The sequence below is a fragment of the Lepidochelys kempii genome, chromosome 1 (genome assembly GCF_965140285.1).
Source record: "Lepidochelys kempii isolate rLepKem1 chromosome 1, rLepKem1.hap1, whole genome shotgun sequence".
Classification (NCBI taxonomy): Eukaryota; Metazoa; Chordata; order Testudines; family Cheloniidae; genus Lepidochelys; species Lepidochelys kempii.
In genome coordinates this window covers 306591087-306610427 of record NC_136380.1, presented here as the reverse complement: position 1 = coordinate 306610427, position 19341 = coordinate 306591087, and the positions used below count along the sequence as shown (strand labels likewise).

Here is a 19341-nt window from a genome sequence, read left to right as displayed (position 1 = left end):
CAGGCAAACCACCCTCAGTTTGTTCTCATCCGCCTCAGCAGTGTCCAAGTAGAGATGACCTCTACTGTATTTTTCTCTTATCTACTAAAAAAGAAAAGGAGTACTTGTGGCACCTTAGAGACTAACTAATTTATTGAGCATAAGCTTTCGTGAGCAAGTGAGCTGTAGCTCACGAGAGCTTATACTCAAATAAATTGGTTAGTCTCTGAGGTGCCACAAGTACTCCTTTTCTTTTTGTGAATACAGACTAACACAGCTGTTATTCTGGAATCTTATCTACTAGTTAGTGTTCACTTATGCACACACGCACACATATAGGTATTGTGACAAAGCTCTGTCCTTGCCTCCGTGGGTCCCACGTTTCCTGGTGGATTTCACTAGCCTCAGAGGCTCACTGTGACCCTCCACGTAACCCTTCTTTCTCTAGAGACAAGGGTCACAGTCTGCTGAGCCATTTTCATCATAAGCCAGCAAGGGAGGTGAGGAGAAGTTATCCTTCCTTGCACAGTCTCTGCTATCTCCCAGTCTCAGTGATTAATCAGGGGGCAAAGGTGGCCCACCCTTTACTCCAGGCTCCAGCCCAGGGACCCTAATAGTATCAGCTATGGTAGCTGACCTTTTAGAAACATGACATGTACAATTCCCTGGGCTACTTCCCCCACAGCAGCCCTCACTTCCTCAAGCTCCACTTCACCCTTACCTCAGGGCCTCCTTCCTTGTGCCTGATATGGTGTGTACTACTCAGCCTCTCCAGCAGCACAACTTCCTTCCACAGCTCCTGACATGCACACCCACCTGACTGACTGGGAGGCTTTTAACTAGTTTTAGCCAGCCCCGATTGGCTTCAGGTGTCCCAATCAACCTAGCATTCTCCCTGCCTTCTGGAAAGTTCTTAATTAGCCCCAGGTGTCTTAATTGACCTGGAGCAGCTTCCATTTCACTTAACCTGGTACCAGGGATTTGTTTAGCCCGGAGCTAATATATCTATCTCCCACTACTTTTCTATAGCTATCTTGCCTTGCCCTGTCACCTATCCCTCCCTCCCCCACCCCGCTCAACACCATAGAGTTGGGCAACTTGGGATGCCAGGCAGTATGCTCGTGACAGACCATCAGCGTTGCCATGGTGGCATCCAGCCCTGTGCCGTATGCGGAACTGGAATGGTTGGAGGGATAAGAACCACCTGGTGACCCTTGCATTCTTTTCCTTATTCTGCTGCATCCACTGGAGGGGTGCATGGTCCATCACAAGAGTAAATCGCCAGCCTAAGAGGTAATAACGCAATGTCTCCATAGCCCATTTGACAGCAAGGCATTCTCTCTCAAACTACTGCATATTTCTGTTCTCTTGGGAGAAGCTTTCTGCTTAGGTAGAGGATCGGGTGTTCCTCTTCTCCCACCATTTGCGACAGAACTGCTCCCAACCCCACCTTGGAAGCATCTGTTTGTAAAATAAATTCCCTATTAAAGTCCGGGGCTATGAGCAAGGGGTCATTACAGAGGGCCGTCCGAAGGTCTGTAAATGCCCCCTCTGCTGTGTCAGTCCACTTTACCATGTCTGGACCTCGGGCCTTCACCAGGTCCGTTAGGGGACTTGCCCTAGTGGCAAAGTGGGGAATAAACAGTCGGTAGTAGCCTACCACACCTAGGAACGCACGGACCTGCTTCTTTCAGGTCGGCCGGGGCCAGTTTTGAATTGCCTCTAGCTTGTTCGTTTGGGGCTTCACTATGCCCCTTCCCACAATATATCCCAGGTACCTAGCCTCTGCTAGCCCTATGGCGCATTTAGCGGGATTAACAGTGAGGCCAGCCCGCCTTAAGGTGCGCAGTACTGCCTCAACTTTCTCTAAGTGGGTCCCCAGTCTGGCATATAGATGATGACATCAACATGCATAACTAGTATGGGGGCACAGCAGCTTATCCATGAGGCGCTGGAATGTGGCTGGGGCCCCATGTAGCCCAGAAGGGAGGACGGTGTACTGGAATAGCCCATCCGGGGTGGACAGTGCTGTCTTTTCTTTAGCTTCTTTGGTCAGAGGAATCTGCCAGTACCCTTTTGTCAGATCCAGTGTAGTCAAGAATCGGTCAACCAGTCGGTCAACCAGTTCGTCGATGTGTGGTATGGGGTATGCATCAAACTGGGATATTTTATTCAGTCGGCGAAAGTCATTACAGAATCTCATGGTACCGTCAGGTTTAGGCACTAGAACAATTGGACTGGACCACTGACTGTAAGATTCTTCAGTAACCCCTAATTCTAACATTTTCTTTACTTCGGCCTTGATTTCTTCTCTTTTGGCTGCTGGGATTCGGTAGGGTCTCAATGTTACCTTGGCTCCGGGAATCGTGCGGCTATGGTGTTAGGTCTCAGTCATCCGCCCTGGTTTTGTAGAGAACACATCTCTGTTGCGATTAATCATGTCTGCTGCTTCGATCTTTTGGATCAGCGGCAAGTCGGATGATATCCTCACTTGCTCGTGCAAGTTATCCTCCTGAGGAAGAGTCTCCTGCATAACTAAGCATGCCTCTTGATTGTGCCAAGGTTTTAGAGGATTGATGTGGTAAATTTGCTCCGATTTCCGGCGGCCTGGCTGCTGCACCTTATAGTTCACCTCTCCCATGGCTTTGATTATTTCGTAGGGTCCCTGCCACTGGGCCAACAGTTTACTTTCTGCTGTGGGCACCAGTACCATCACCTGATCCCCTGGTTGGAACTGTCGAAGCTTTGCTTGGTGGTTATAATGGGTTTGTTGGGTCTCCTGTGCTCTCTCCAAGTGCTCCTGTACAATAGGCGTAACTTGGGCTATCTGATCTCTCATCTGCAGTACACGCTCAACTATGTTCCTTCCGGGATTTGGCTCCTCTTCCCAGGCTTCTCTGGCTATATCCAATATGCCCCGAGGGTGGTGCCCATATAGTAGTTCGAATGGAGAGAAACCCGTGGAGGCTTGCGGAACCTCTCGGATGGCAAACATGAGGTAAGGCAATAGGGTATCCCAATCTTTCCCATCCCGGCTCACCATTTTCCTGATCATGGCCTTGAGGGTCCTATTGAATCTTTCCACAAGGCCATCTGTTTGCGGGTGGTATACAGAGGTCCGTAGGGCTTGTACGTGGAGCAATGAACAGAGACCTTTCATTAACTTGGGCACGAAAGGTGTCCCTTGATCAGTCAATATCTCCTTGGGTAGCACAACCTGGGCAAATATCTGTACTAGCTCCTTAGCTATTGTCTTGGAAGCTGTGTTGCACAGGGGAACAGCTTCCGGGTTGCATAGTCCAGTACAACAAGCACATATTGGTGGCCCCAAACTGTCTTCTCTAGGGGCCCTACCAGATCCATAGCTATCCGTTTGAAAGGAACCTCTATTATTGGAAGAGGTATCAAAGGAGCCCGCAAATGCGGGCGAGGGCTATGTAACTGACACTCCAGACAAGAGGTGCAGTATCGCTGGACATCTTCATGTACTCCTGGCCAGAAGAACCTCCGCAGGATCCGTGCCTGGGTTTTCTCTACCCCTAGGTGTCCTCCAAACAGGTGACAGTGGGAGAGACTCAATATGGCTTTTTGATGTTTTTGTGGCACTGGAAGTTGTTGTATCTCTTGCTCCTCCTTTTGCACCATGCGGTACAGGAGATCTGTCTTCACTATAAAGTAAGGTCAGGGACCCCGGACCTTCCCATCCACGGGTATCCCATCGATCTCGGCCACCTCTTTCCTGACGTTATCGTATCTGGGGTCCTCCGCCTGGTCCCACCCAAAAGTCTCTCTCCCAGGACTAACCTGCCCCAGCTCCCAGGAGCCGGCTTCTGCGTCTTCCAACGGCTCACCGCCATCATGGCTGGGGGCAGCTTCTGGCTCACCTTCTGTGGTGGAAGTTTCTCTGTTGGCTGCTCGCGTCCATCTGCCTACTAGGGAGGTCTTCTGGCCCTGGGTCAGGATCTGAGTTCCCAAGGCCTTCGCAGCCTTCCTCTCTTTTTTTGTCTTCCAGGTCTTTCGGGGGACTGAGAAAAGATCCTGAGAATCTCAGCAAACATTGGGTGTTGACATTCCCCCAGTGACGAGTCGCTGTCCTTAGGGTCCCCGCCTCCCTCCAGCCTCTCCGGAGGGAGTAAATTATCAAACCCTGGATAGTCCCTCCCAATGACTACAGGATATGGAAGTTTAGGAACTACACCCACTGTCACCTCAGTGGGGTTTCCCTGAACCTCTGTCTCCACTGGGATGGTGGGGTAATGGCTCACGGCCCCATGCACGCACGTCCCTGCTACACGTTTGGCTTGTAGCAGCTGACTGTTTTTTACCAGCTTACCCGATATGAGGGTGATAGCACTCCCAGAGTCCACAAGCGTTGTAGTCTCTGCTCCATTTATCCTCACTGACCTGGTGTAATTATGCAGGGCTAATGCGACCCCCTCGAGGTGGATAAGGGAGCATGGGACCTCCCAATCCCCCAAGTTACATTGCATAGGCTCCTCGGTGCTGGGACAGTGTGCTGCTTTGTGTCCCCAGTCCCCACATGCATAACATCTATAATTGCTTTTAATCACTCCCCTATCCTGGGGATTAGGGGTTTAATCCCGGGATTCCCCCCAATCAGGCCAATCCCTTCCTTCTGGGGTCCTTGCTGGTTTTGCCCCCCCCTCTTCTTCCACCGAGGACTCCCCGGGGGTTTGGCTGCCCAACCTTCCAGGGTTGGGTGCTTGCTTCGAAAGGGGCCTTCCTTGGGTAGTCGGGTCAGTTCCCTGGCTGTCATCTGTCTTTCTACCAATGTGATCATCTCGTCGTATGTGGACAGATCGTTCTGGCCTACCCATTTGTGGAGATCTGGCAGCAGTCCCTGCATGTAATGGTCGATGACCAGGGTCTCCAAAATCTCCTCCGGCTTGCACACCTCGGGCTGTAACCACTTCCATGCAAGGTGTACGAGGTCGAATAGCTCGGGGGTTTGTTCTCCTGGTATTTCCACTCATGGAACCTGTGGGCCCTTACTGCTGCCATTACCCCTGATCATGCTAGGATCTCTGCCTTCAGACAGGTATAGTCAATGGCATCCGTGGCAGACAAGTCAAAGTAGGCCTTCTGGGCCTCTCCACACAAAAAAGGGGCGAGAATGCTGGCCCACTGCTCCTGGGGCCATGCCTCATGCTGAGCAGTCCTTTCGAAGGAGAGGAGATATGCCTCTACGTCATCTCCTGATGTCATCTTTGGCAGACAACCAGTGGCCCTCAGGGTTCACGTCCCATCAGACCCCCAGGCCTGGGTGGTGAGGATCTTCAGCTGGTCCACCACCTCTCTCAAGAGGGCACTATCTTGGATCGCCTGGCTCATCAATAATTGATTGGTTTCCTGCTGTAGCCGCATAGACTCTTATGCCATTGCCTGAACCCGGGTGGCCTCCTGCTGGGCTGCCGTGGCTTCTACCAGAGCTCTTACCACCTCCTCCAATATGGTACAAAGCAAACAAACAAAAACCAAAAAAAAAAAAAATCCAAAACCCCAGTGCACTTTTTTTTTAAAACCTCTTTCTTCCACCACGCTGTGAATGAAGTTGCACTCCTGACGCCAGTTGTGACAAAGCTCTGTCCTTGCCTCCCTGGGTCCTGCGTTTCCTGGTGGATTTCACTAGCCTCAGAGGCTCACTGTGACCCTCCACGTAACCCTTCTTTCTCTAGAGACAAGGGTCACAGTCTGCTGAGCCATTTTCATCATAAGCCAGCAAGGGAGGTGAGGAGAAGTTATCCTTCCTTGCACAGTCTCTGCTATCTCCCAGTCTCAGTGATTAATCGGGGGCAAAGGTTGGGGGGAGCCTGGGCCCAGCCTCTACTCCAGGCTCCAGCCCAGGGACCCTAATAGTATCAGCTATGGTAGCTGACCTTTTAGAAACATGACATGTACAATTCCCTGGGCTACTTCCCCCACAGCAGCCCTCACTTCCTCAAGCTCCACTTCACCCTTACCTCAGGGCCTCCTTCCTTGTGCCTGATATGGTGTGTACTACTCAGCCTCTCCAGCAGCGCAACTTCCTTCCACAGCTCCTGACATGCACACCCACCTGACTGACTGGGAGGCTTTTAACTAGTTTTAGCCAGCCCCTGATTGGCTTCAGGTGTCCCAATCAACCTAGTATTCTCCCTGCCTTCTGGAAAGTTCTTAATTGGCCCCAGGTGTCTTAATTGACCTGGAGCAGCTTCCATTTCACTTAACCTGGTACCAGGGATTTGTTTAGCCTGGAGCTAATATATCTATCTCTCACTACTTTTCTATAGCCATCTGGCCTTGCCCCGTCACAGTATATAATTTTTAGTGTAAGGACCATTGTCCTTTCATGTGTGTGGTTTTTTTTCTCCCCTCACAGGAACTTAAACACTGGGAGAGCACACCTGGTTTTAAGTGCTACCTTTCATGCCAGAGGTGATCCTGGTGTATCTGTTGACTTGGGGAGTCACGTGTTGCCCAAAAGTTTAATTTCTTCCTAGGATTTAAATCTAGAGCCAGAAAGAACTGGGAACTTAAGCTTTGTCTTGCTTGGACTGGCTTCTGACCCTGGCCAGGGGGCACCCTCACCCCCCTCCATACAACAGTCTCCGAGCAAGTTGATTGCCTTGACCTCCTCAGTGCAGCACTCCCCTAGAGCATTGAAGAGGAAATTTCTGGAATCCTCTCAAAAGGACTCTAGGATGTGGGCTTCAAGCCCTCGAAGTAGAGAATCTACCTCAAAGAGGCAGTCTCCGCTTCAGACGACCACTTTGGCACCTACCAGTCTCCAACTCAGGACCCACAAAGCTGTAGGTTCCTCAGGTACCGTGAGCACCAGAAAGTCCAAGGACTCTCAGGGTTCCAGCTCTGGAAGATTGGTACCATCTGCAGATCAGAGCGGTAGGGAGAAGACCAGTTCTTCTAAACCGGTACCGAAAGAGCCTACCAGCTCGTTTGGCACTGCAAAAGACCAGACCAACACCTACTGGTCACTTATTGGAGCACACAAAACCTTCGGTACCATTGGCTGCCTCTCCCTGAGTTACTTCTGCCCAGGCAGCCTCCTCAATATCAACCACTGTTTCAGTAATGCAAGAGTTTCGATTCTCTCAGGATCTGGCAGTAGCAAAGACACCTGAATCTCTTTTATTCAACAACATCTTCTCAGTGCTGAGGATTTCTTGATCTCTGGACATTCCCCCAGTTTCAAGGGAGTGTCCCCCTATCTCAACGAGTGCCCCACCCATACCAACTGATGAGGAGGAGGAAGTTCTTTGAGTGCTTGCTCATGTCCCTTCCACAATAGGTGTGTACGCGCCACATACATCATTGCCAAAGATTTTTCCCTCAGTGGTATCCATCAGGCCAGCTGTAGCGCCCTCTGGTGCCATGTGCTCATGCACTGGTAAAAGGGGTGCCACTGGCCATGCACCCTTTCAGTTTCTTCTTATTGTCTCTGATGGTTGCTGGAACAACCTCTCTTGCTTTGGCAAGGCTTCTTCTCAGTGGTTTTTGGACTCTATCTCAAACTACCAAGCCGTACTGGGGAGATATGACTAAATCTCTGGGACTCCTTAGCGAAGTTCAAAGACGTTCTGCCTCAGGACTCAAGGCAGGAATTCTCTGCCCTCTTGGAGGAGGGTCAGAATATGGCCAGGACCTCACTCCAGGCGGCAGTGGATGCAGCCAACACAGCAGCCAGGATGATGGCCTCTGCTGTCACCATGAGGCAGTGCTCTTGGCTTCAGTCCTCAGGACTTCCTCATGAGGTCCAGCAGTCTATTCAGGACCTCCCTTTTGAAAGCTTCTCATTATTCTCAGAGCAGACGGACACAAGACTTTGTGGCCTGAAGGACTCAAGGGCCTTGGTCACTATGCTCTGTCGGCTTAGCTGTTGGGGCCTGAAGTGCTTCCTCTATCTCACTTCTCAGCTCCACCACTGAGACAGAAACCCTATAAAAGGAAAGTGAGAGGTTACAAGTGACATCAACTGCTTTCTTCCACCTCAACCTCCCAGCTGGGGTCACATAGGTACTCCGGTGGGCCCAAGCAGGCCTTTTGAAGGTGCGCCAAAGGGCACTATACCAGTTCCCACCTCGGATCCTGCCTCCCTTTTATTTTTGGACTTTCTGGCCCACTTCAGACCAGTGTGGTCCTACATAATATAGGACCGCTGGGTGCTAAATACAGTGACGGTAGGCTATACCCTTCAGTTTTCGTCCACTCCTCCCTCCTACCCCCCATACACGTCCCTCTTCAGGGACCCTTCTCATGAGCAACTCCTCGCCCAGAAGGTGCAGTCCCTCCTACGGATGGGTGCCATAGAGGAGGTTCCTCAAGATTTGAGAGGGAATTGGTTTTACTCCCAATATTTCCTAATCTCAAAGGCCAAGGGGGGCTTTTGGTTCATTCTGGAGCTTCATGTCCTCAACGGATATCTCAAGAAACTGAGGTTCTGCATGGTCTCTCTGGCCTCCATCATTCTCTCCCTAGATCCAGGGGACTGGTACACTGCCCTCGACTTAAAAGATGTCTAGTTTCACATTTCTCTCTTCCATGGCCATAGAAGATTTCTCAGGGTTTTTGTAAACCAAATCCACTACCAATTCACCACTCTTCCCTTCGGTCTGTGTGCAGCCCCCTAGGTTTTCACAAAGTGCATAATGGTGGTAGCGGCCTTTCTCAGATGGCAAGGCATTCAGTTCTACCCATACCTTAATGACCGGTTGATCAAGGGTTGTTCAGAGGCTCCCGTACAGAACAATATCAGCATGCTCCAAGTTACCTTCTGAGCACTGGGCCTGTTAATAAACAAACAAACAATTGACTTTTGTTCCAGTTCAGAGAATAAAGTTTATTGGGGTAGTGCTCGACTCGACCCAAGCCAGAGCCTTTCTTCCAGAGACCCAATTCCAGACTCTTGGTCCTGATATCCAAGTCATGGTCCACCCAATTAAGATAGCCTGAGTTTGGCTCAAGCTACCAGTGTACAAGGCCACATGCACTCAGCATGCAAGGCTGTGTCTCAGGCCCCTGCAGATGTGCTTAGTGTCAATTTAATCCCTGAACAGACACCACTTCGTTTCACCGCACTCTGTTCCACCGCTGGTCCTCACCTGGCCTGGGGGAAGGACCCAAGTTCGGTAATGATTGGGGTACCCTTTGTCACCCCTCAGCTCTGTGTCCCTAGTCTCAGATGCATCAGACCTAGGTTGGGGAGCCCATATTGACAGCCTCAGGACTCAGGGCCTATGGTCCCAGGAAGAACTCTCCCTGCACATAAATGTCAGAGAACTCAGGGCTGTCTGCTCAACATGCCAAGTGTTCTTTCCCCAGATCTCAGGCAAGTGTTGCAAGTTCTGACAGATGATATTGCGGCAATGTTCTACGTCTACTCCAGGAAGCAGCAAGGAGTTCAATTCTCTGCCCTGTGTCAAGAGGCTGTCTGTCTATGGGACTTCTGCATGAAGCACTCCATCCACCTCGAGGCATCACATTTTTCAGGAACCTGGAATACACTGGCAGAACTCCTCAGCAGATCCTTTTCCTTTTGCCATGAGTGCACCCTTCACTCGGAGGTCTCCAGGTTCATTTTCCAGACGAGGGGGTTTCCCTAGGTAGACCTGGTCATGAACCAGAAGTGCAAGCAGTTTTGTTCACTGTGCAGGCATAGCCCAGGCTCCCTCTCAGATGTCTTCTTGCTCCCATGGACAGGGATCCTGTTCTATGCTTTCCCCCAGTCCCGCTGGTTCATAAGGTCCTCCTGAAAATTAAGCGGGACAAGGCAAGAGTTATTCTTATAGCCCTGGCATGGCCATGCCAACACTGGTTCAGCATGCTGCTGGATCTGTCAATAGCAGCCCCACTTCTCATTCCGCTCCCTCGGGACCTGATCTTAGAAGACTATGGTGGGTTACCAAAGTATTTGATCTTTGGAAATGACTGAAAGATTTGGGAATATTCACCTAGCTGCATGAATGTTACATGGCTGAACCCAGAGGAGCAGGCTTGTTCAGAAGAAGCTCAACAGGTCTTACTAGGTAGCCATCCGACAGGGTTACCTACCTGGCGAAATGCAAGCACTTCTCAATATGGGCATCTCAATGAGGTCTCTCTCCAATTCAGTCTTCCCTTCAGACTAGCTGGACTGCTTCCTCCATCTAAAGCAGGAAGATCTGGCCCTCGTGTCTGTCAGGTACATTTAGCAGCAGTCTCAGCCTTCCACCTGCCGGTGAGTGACAGGTCAGTGCTCTCTCACAAGAGGACAGTCTGGTTTCTTAAGGGACTGGAGAGACCCTATCCTCAGGTCTGTAAGTTGATCCCTCCATGGGACTTAAACCTGGTTCTGTCAAGATTCATGGGTCCTCCCTTCTACTTCTCTCTTTGAAGATTGCCTTCTTGGCGGTGATCACCTCAGCCAGAAGATCTCTGAAATCAAGTCCCTTATGTCAGAACCACCATACACTGTGTTCTTATGATAGAATCATAGAATATCAGGGTTGGAAGGGACCTCAGGAGGTCATCTAGTCCAACTTCCTGCTCAAAGCAGGACCAATCCCCAACTAAAGCATCCCAGCCAGGGCTTTGTCAAGCCTGACCTTAAAAACTTCTAAGGAAGGAGATTCCACCACCTCCCTAGGTAACCCATTCCAGTGCTTCACCACCCTCCTAGTGAAAAAGTTTTTCCTAATATCTAACCTAGACCTCCCCCACTGCAACTTGAGATCATTACTCCTTGTTCTGTCATCTGTTACCACTGAGAACAGTCCAGATCCATCCTCTTTGGAACCCCCTTTCAGGTAGTTGAAAGCAGCTATCAAATCCCCCCTCATTCTTCTCTTCCACAGACTAAACATTCCCAGTTCCCTCACCCTCTCCTCATAAGTCGTGCTGCAGTCCCCTAATCATTTTTGTTGCCCTCTGCTGGACTCTCTCCAATTTTTTCACATCCTTCTTGTAGTGTGGGGCCCAAAACTGGACACAGTACTCCAGATGAGGCCTCGCCATGTCGAATAGAGGGGAATGATCACGTCCCTCGATCTACTGGCAATGCTCATACAGCCCAAAATGCCGTTAGCCTTCTTGGCAACAAGGGCACACTGTTGACTCATATCCAGCTTCTCATCCACTGTAACCCCTAGGTCCTTTTCTGCAGAACTGCTGCCCTACCCGCTCGGTCCCTAGTCTGTAGCGGTGCATGGGATTCTTCCGTCATAAGTGCAGGACTCTGCACTTGTCCTTGTTGAACCTCATCAGATTTCTTTTGGCCCAATCCTCTAATTTGTCTAGGACCCTCTGTATCCTATCCCTACCCTCCAGCATATCTACCACTCCTCTCAATTTAGTGTCATCTGCAAACTTGCTGAGGGTGCAGTCCACGCCATCCTCCAGATCATTAATGAAGATTTTTGAACAAAACCGGTCTGAGGACCGACCCTTGGGGCACTCTGCTTGATACCGACTGCCAACTAGACATGGAGCCATTGATCACTACCCATTGAGCCCGATGATCTAGCCAGCTTTCTGTCCACCTTATAGTCCATTCATCCAGCCCATACTTTAACTTGCTGGCAAGAATACTGTGGGAGACCGTATCAAAAGCTTTCCTAAAGTCAAGGAATAACACTTCCGCTGCTTTCCCGTCATCCAGAGAGCCAGTTATCTCGTCATAGAAGGCAGTTAGGTTAGTCAGGCATGACTTTCCCTTGGTGAATCCATGCTGACTGTTCCTGATCACTTTCCTTTCCTCTAAGTGCTTCAGAATTGATTCCTTGAGGACCTGCTCCATGATTTTTCCAGGGACTAAGGTGAGGTTGACTGGCCTATAGTTCCCCGGATCCTCCTCCTTCCTTTTCTTAAAGATGGGCACTACATTAGCCTTTTTCCAGTCATCCAGGACCTCCCCCAATCACCAAGAGTTTTCAAAGATAATGGCCAATGGCTCTGCAATCACATCAGCCAACACCTTTAGCACTCTCGGATGGAGCGCATCTGGCCCCATGGACTTGTGCTCATCCAGCTTTTCTAAATAGTCCCGAACCAAGGACAAGGTCCAACTGAGCCCCCATCTGGCCTTCCTGCCAAAGGTGGTTTCACAATTCCATATCAACCTGTTATTTTCCTGCCAGTCTTTTTTCTGAAACCTCAGAAGAACTCTGAAGAGTGGTGACTTCACTCATTGGATGTTAGGCGTGCCCTCCCCTTCTATATTGAGAGAACTAAATCCTTTTGCAAATCCATGCAACTCTTTGTAGCAGTAGCAGAAAAGAGGAAAGGGCTTCCAGTGTCATCCCAGAGGATCTCGTCCTAGATAACCGCATGTATTTGGGCTTGCTATGAGCAGATGAATGTGCCACCTCCAGCTATCCTAACCAGTCACTCCACAAGAACCCAGGCCTCAGCTGCAGCGTTCCTTGCACAGATCCCAATCCAGGACATCTGCAGGGCCATAACTTGGTCATCTGTGTATCCCTTTGCATCCCACTACACCATCACCCAATAGGCTTGAGAAAAGCCAGTTTCAGAAGAGCAGTATTGCAATCAGCATATCCATGAACTCTGAGCCCAGCTGCTTGTGAGTCACCTAACATGGAATGGACATGATCAAGCACTTGAAGAAGAAAAAACTGTTACTAACCTTTCCATAACAACTGTTCTTCGAGATGCATTGCTTGTGTCCATTCCACAACCACTCTTCCATACCCCTCTGTCAGAGTTGACTGGCAAGAAGGAACTGAGAGGGAGAGTTCCTGAGCGTGCGGCACCAGAGGGCAACCCGATGGTTACCACTGAGGGAAAAATCTCTGACAACAATGCATGCGGTGCGCACACACCTAACATGGAATGGACATGAGCAACATATCTTGAAGAACATCAGCTACAGAAAGGTTAGTAACCATTTTTTAATGAGGATTTCTTATCAGTCTCACAGATTTCTGTCCAGGGCTCTTATTTCCATTATCAGGAGACCTTCTTTCCTGAGACCTCCAGAGAGTCAGAACAGCCCTATGAAAACATCTTCATGCTCCTTCCCACTGGAATGAGAACCCTGGCTGTACTGGGACCCTTGGACGGCTTACTGACAATAATTCTCCAGGGTCCATACTGTTTCTCACCACGAGAAGGGCAGGCAGTCCCCATCAGCCTTTCTCTCTAGGGTATCTGACCCACAGGGACATGAAGCAAGAGTGGACAAGGAGGTCACTCCAACAATTAATACCTTCTTCATCTCCAGATGAAGCTGTTATGCCTCTTCCACCATCCCTGGCTGACAATTTCAAGACCTCATTAAGAGGTTAGCATTACACTCCACCACATATTTCAACGTTGGGGCATCCCGCAGGTAGACCTGTTTGCTACAGTCAAGAACAAGGAGTGCTCCCAGTTCTGTTTGAGAGGTGAACTGGGTCGCCAGCCCTGGAAGAAGCCTTCTTCTTCATTGGAGTGCAGTCCTTCTGTATGCTTTCCCCCCACCTTGGCATCCAAGTTGTTGATCAAGATAAAGAAAGATAAGGCCAGGGTTATTCTAGTAGTTCTGATGTGGCCAAGACAAACATGGTTCCCTTACCTTTCCCAGCTCATTGTTCGTCAACCAAACTCTCTGGACTGCCCCCTATCTTCTCTCTCAGGGTGCTAGTCAAATTTTTCACCCCAACTTCAAGGTTCTGTGACTCAGGGCCATGGCTGATGGATGCTTTACAGGATTAGAAACAACCTGTTCTGAGAACATGAGAGTACTATTACATAATAGGAAACAATCTGCTCGTAATACCTACCTGCAGAAGTGAATGAGATTCAGTCACTGGTGTCACCTAAGGCATCTTTCACCTGCATCATCTCCGTTGTCAAATATACTAGATTACATTCTAGAGACAAACATGACAGGGTTGTCTCTAAGCTCTGTTAGAGTACACTTGGTAGCTAGTACGGCCTTCCATCATACGGTGGAGGGTTTTTCAGTGTTCGCTCATTCTACAACAGTGAGGTTTTTCAAGGGATGGGAGCCCAATTTCACAAGTCGTCTTTCTTAAGAGAGTGTTCCCATCATGAAAATATGTAGAGCCACAACTTGGACCTCCACTCAGACTTTTTTTCTGAACACTGTGTGGTTACACAGACCTCAGCTGTTGATGTGATGTTTGGCTCTACTGTACTGTCTTAAATCTTGAACTTGACTCCAAAGTAAAGGGTACTGCTCTGTAGTCACTCAGACTGGAGCACCCATTGGGGTGTTACTTGAAGAAGAAGAAAAGGTTTCTCACCCTGGTTCTTCAAGACGTGTCCCCCTGTGGGTGCTCCACTACCCGACCTCCCCACCGTTAAAGTTCTTCGCCGTAGAGCTTTGTGGTAGAGAAGAAGCTGACGGTGGTTCGCCCAGGCAGCTCTATATAGCTGTGATGCAGAGCATGAGGCTGCATGGGGGACATCCGCAGACTGAACAGGCACTCCTACCTAAAATCTCCCATCTGGGGTACGTGTGCACCTAGAGTGAAGCAGCCATAAGGAGGCACATCTCCAAGGACCACCGTTACTGCACAATGTGAGTAATCTTTTCTTCCTCATTTTCTGAGTTCACAGCTTGAGATCCTGGTGTCTGATTTGTAGAAGTGCTGAGCGTTCACAGCTACAACTGATTTAAATGTGAGCTGTGCTTTGAACATATAAAGTGCTGTATAATGCTAAGTACTCTGGAAAAACAGGTCATAAGTGTCTCAGATTAGGCACCCAACATTAGTGGATATTTTTACCTTTATCTCTGTTCTGCAGCTCCCCATTTGTGAAATGGAGATGATTTTCCTCACCTCAGAGGGCTGTTGTGATAAGTTGACATTTGTGAAGCACTTGGATACTGTAGGGATGAGCACCACTGAAAACCCATGCGGAAACTATTAATTCTGTCTTCAGAGCAGTTGACTCTTGTGCAATAAATAAAGCATGGGGCTACATATTGAACAATGAGGATAAAATAATATAAAATAGGTGCTCTTTAAGGAGATTTTTTTCCCATTTAAATTCTAGAAAATCTGAGTATATGTGAACTGTGATTTTTTTTTTTTTTGTCCAAAGAGTTATAATTTGACCATATTTAGGTGGATTTTCCTAAGGGTGGCAAAAGGCCCATCCCTGAAACACATGGCTCACTGCCACATGTCAAGTCCTTGCACCAAAGCATTCAGAGAAAAATTCTCAAGAAGTTTAACATGAGCAAAACAATGTGCTTTCCCTAGCTTTACTCTCAGAAGCAGTAGATCCATTTTGGCTGACACTTCCCCCTCCATTCCCTCTTCCCTCCCTTCCCCCCCCCCCCCCCAAAAAAAAACCAGCCTGAGGCAGACACCCAGCATGTAAAACATCCGTTCCAATGACTAGTTTGGATTAATTATAAGCAACTGAAAACAGGATCTTAATTTGGGAAGTTTTGGGCTTAATAATTGACTGCTACCTGCCCCACCTATAATACTTAAATCAATACATATATACCAAAATCACTAAATCCTTTTAAAAATGAAAAATCTTTTAAAATGTTGGCATCTTGACAATTTATACAGTACATTAAATTCTTGTGTTTTAGAGTTCACCTTTCTCAGTCACAATACTAAATCTTTCACTTCTCATGCACAGTTAACGATGACTGTGAAAGACACTTTAGGTCAGGGGTTCTCAAATGGGGGGTCGGGACCCCTCAGGGGGTCACGAGGTTATTACATGGGGGGTCGGGAGCTGCTAACCTCCACCCCAAACCCTGCTTTGCCTCCAGGATTTATAATGGTGTTAAATAAATTAAAAACACTTTTTAATATATAAGGGGGGTCCCACTCAGAGGCTTGCTATGTGAAAGGGGTCAGCAGTCAAGAAGTTTGAGAGCCATTGCTTTAGGTGCCACAAGTACTCCTCATTGTTTAGGTCAGTGATACTCAGACCTCAGTGGTTCAGAATCCAGATTAGTGATCAACATTACCCAAAAGAGACCCATAGTGTGAATTCATTGGTTCATTTACTCTCTCTCACCTCACGCACACACTCTGTAGATGCCCATTAGTAGCAACATACTGGTGCCTTTTGCTATGTTGTTCCTAAGCGGCTGATGCTGTTATGGGGAGAGTGGTCTGACCGAAGACAGCCTACTTTTTCTCATAATGTAAAATAGTACAGTACACCAAAGGCAGTGCACCCTGTTGCTGCCCAGTATCCCTTCCCTTGCAGAGCCGGGGGGAAAGCCGTGACCTCCCTCCTTCCCCTCCTCTTCCCCCCCCCATCAAGCCAAAGCTCCGTGTCCCCTCCTCTTACCATAAGCAAGGTGCCTCTGGCCTCTGCACCCCAGGGGCATTTGTGTGGGCTGATGGCTGAAGTTCGTTGGTGTTACCCCTCACTGGTGGCAGGTGCAGCACATTCCCCTTGGCCCTGGGACTGCCCCAGTGTTAGTGCAACCTGCAGAGCCAGGTTCTCCTGCAGCAGGTGGGAGAGCACCCCCTCCTGCTGGAGACAGAGGAGGAGGCAACCTATTACCCCAGTCAGACCAAGAGTTCAGCCCCAGAGAACCCCAGCCTGGCCCTGGGGCAGATGGGTGAGGGGGATCACAGCAATACCAGTTTGATCTAAGGTGGAGAACATTGATGACAGATAGCTTGTGGAGGGGGTTAGGTAGGCCATGGCATATGAAGAGTGTTTTGGAAGGGGTGGGGCAACCATGTTGCAGGATGGGGGAACCCCAAGATTTGGGGGAATGGGGCAGGGGAATCTTGGGTTTGGCAGGGGAGCCCCCAGTCAGCAAAATGGCTGAGTGAGCCCAGCTGCCAGGGGATAGGCTGAGGATGCTTCCACTGGCAGCCTTCATGCTCCACCTTGGTGAGGGATGGATATCTGGGGAGGGCACCATGTGCAGCCTGCAGTGGGATGGGGGGTAGCTCCTAGCACTCTTAGGATAGTGGAGGGGAGAAAGGGACTGATCAGTGTCCTGGGAAGGGGGTCCCCCAACCCCTCACTGAAAAACAGCACACCCACACCCCACCACCTGCAAACAAGATGGAGAGGACAGCTCAATGCATGAGTGGGGGTGTCCCTGTTACTCCCTACTACAAAATTTGCAAGCCAGACACTGAGGAAGGGAGGAGGAAACCTTCCAGTTGTGCCTGTGCTGCTTCCCCGACCCCAGCTTCCCCCCAAAAATCCCTCTCTTCCAGACCCTCCTTCCTACACATGCTTTCCTTGCAGGCCCTGTCAGACAGGGCAAGTGGATGGGGCTGTGTGCCTTGGGGCTGAGCCGAAGGGCCTAAGTTGGGAGGGGAGTGGAAAGGTGCAGTCTGAGGGAGCCACACCCCTACACGCCCCCCCCATCTCCACCCCTGGATGTGACATCACAAGAGTGCTCTTATGCTGTGGCTACGTTGCTGTTACTGAGTGGACAGCGCATTGTGGGGCAAGTGTTCTCGGGGAAAATGTTGCTCATAAGCGGCGGTTGCTCTTAAAAGGTGTTGCTGAAAACAAGTGTCTACTGTGTGTCTATCTATCTAATTCAGCAGAATGATTGGCCAAGTGTTCTACAATTGGTTAATAACATAGTAAAAGTATCCTGATTGGTTAATAACTTAGATTGGTTAATAATTAAATCACACAGTATTTTAATATCGTGCTGCAAAGAGCCGCAGTAGATACATTAAATAGCCATTTGCAGCTCCCGAGCCTCCGTCTGAGCGTCACTGCTTTTAGGTTAGTGTTTGATGGCAGTTGAATAGGATTTTTTCAAAGGTAATAGTACTCTTCTAAGCTTTGCCCACAAACTAAACTCTGCTTACTTTTAGATGACATTGGCAGAGGATTGTGCTAATGTGCAAAATATGATCACTGGGCACCTGTGGCTTGGCTTCACCTAAGTGGGGTTTGGATGCTCTGCTGGGCTTTGTTAATCTCATAGTGCCACCCACTTGTGGTGCCAAAATGAGATATGACCCTCAGCAGATTATACAAAAGACCGTCATAATGTAATCCTCCTCCTTGTTCTTATGTGCTTTGATCAGCAGTGAAATAACTTAATGCCAGCATTAACTATCTTTGGGCATCTGAGTTAACACCTAAGTGAGATAAACAGGGACAGTTTATGCCTCTCTCAAAACTACTGTTTCAGCCTCTCTGCATATTCAGACAGACATCCATCCCTTCATTGGCTACATTTGGCTTATACTTCGGCTTTTTTTTAGTTCAAGACTCTTTAAAAAAAAAATCTTAGATTCTGGAGCACAAGATGGCAGTCAGGAGCAGGTATGCCTTCCCTCGCCTCCTTTCCCCCCCTTACTTGAGCCCTTAGTCTTGATAATCTGACCATGAAAGGCCATGGAAACCTAAAGAAACTAGACTTCACAAATGTTTTGGAGCTAAAAGTAATTCTCATCTTGTAAAAGCCTCTTCTCCCTATATAAGCTGTATTAAAAAAAAAAAAACAGGCATGATACAGGTTTCAATGGAGAATGCTATTGCACTATTATATCAATTGACCGCAAAATGTACCAGGAAGCATTCCAGCTCTGGAAATAGTATGGTCTTCATACAACTCATCTTTGCTATCTGTCTTTCTTATGGATGATGAACTATGATAAGTGTCCAATATAAATGTTCCTGAAAGGTTCTTTCACTCATAGGAAACATCTCAATCTCTGAGCTAATAGAATAAATATCAAATGTCACTAATTCTGCTCCAGGAGGGGAAGATTTTTATTCCCCAAATGATGCCTTTTTATTGCATTGGAGCAAGAAGAGTCTCGAGGCTTTCTCTCTAGTACAAAGGGGTACAAAATGCACAGTGTATTTCAGTTCAGTGTTGCCTTTTAGATTGGAATAAGTGGTGGCCACATACTGGTATGCACTGGGTATTCATTATTAGCCTTATCGGGGTGGATTCCTGATCAAGTAACGCACTTTGGAAATTGTCATGAAACTAATTTTAATATGCTAGTTACTTTTTAGCTTGACTCGGAAGTCAGTATATAAGCTCCTTCTATTAATGACTTGTTTGTGATACTATCCAACCTCACCTTTGTTGTTTGCACAGCAAGACTGCATATTTTAAAAGCCTTTTCTTAGATACTGAATTATAAAGCATATCAATACTTGGAAATAGTGCTGGATGGACAAAAATGTCATCTGGAGTACCTATTTTGGTGTTGTGTATAGGTGCTATTCATTAAAAAATATATTCCTAGGTGTTCTGCCCCTCCAAAAAACAAAACTCTTCAGTTAACCTGACGTTAAGCTTGTATCCGTAAGTTTTTCAAAAAGGAAAAAAGGCCTTGACACATAGATATTTTTTTCAAAAACAAACATTGAAAACCTGAAAATTAAAGTTAAATTTACACTTAATCAAAAAGCAAA

General features: G+C 48.4%; 1 protein-coding gene across 2 annotated transcripts in view; it reads left to right on the top strand.

The window, feature by feature from the left end:
• Positions 1 to 19341, top strand: part of ASZ1 (ankyrin repeat, SAM and basic leucine zipper domain containing 1) — a 108855-nt gene that overhangs the window by 22448 nt on the left and 67066 nt on the right. The window lies entirely within an intron of this gene.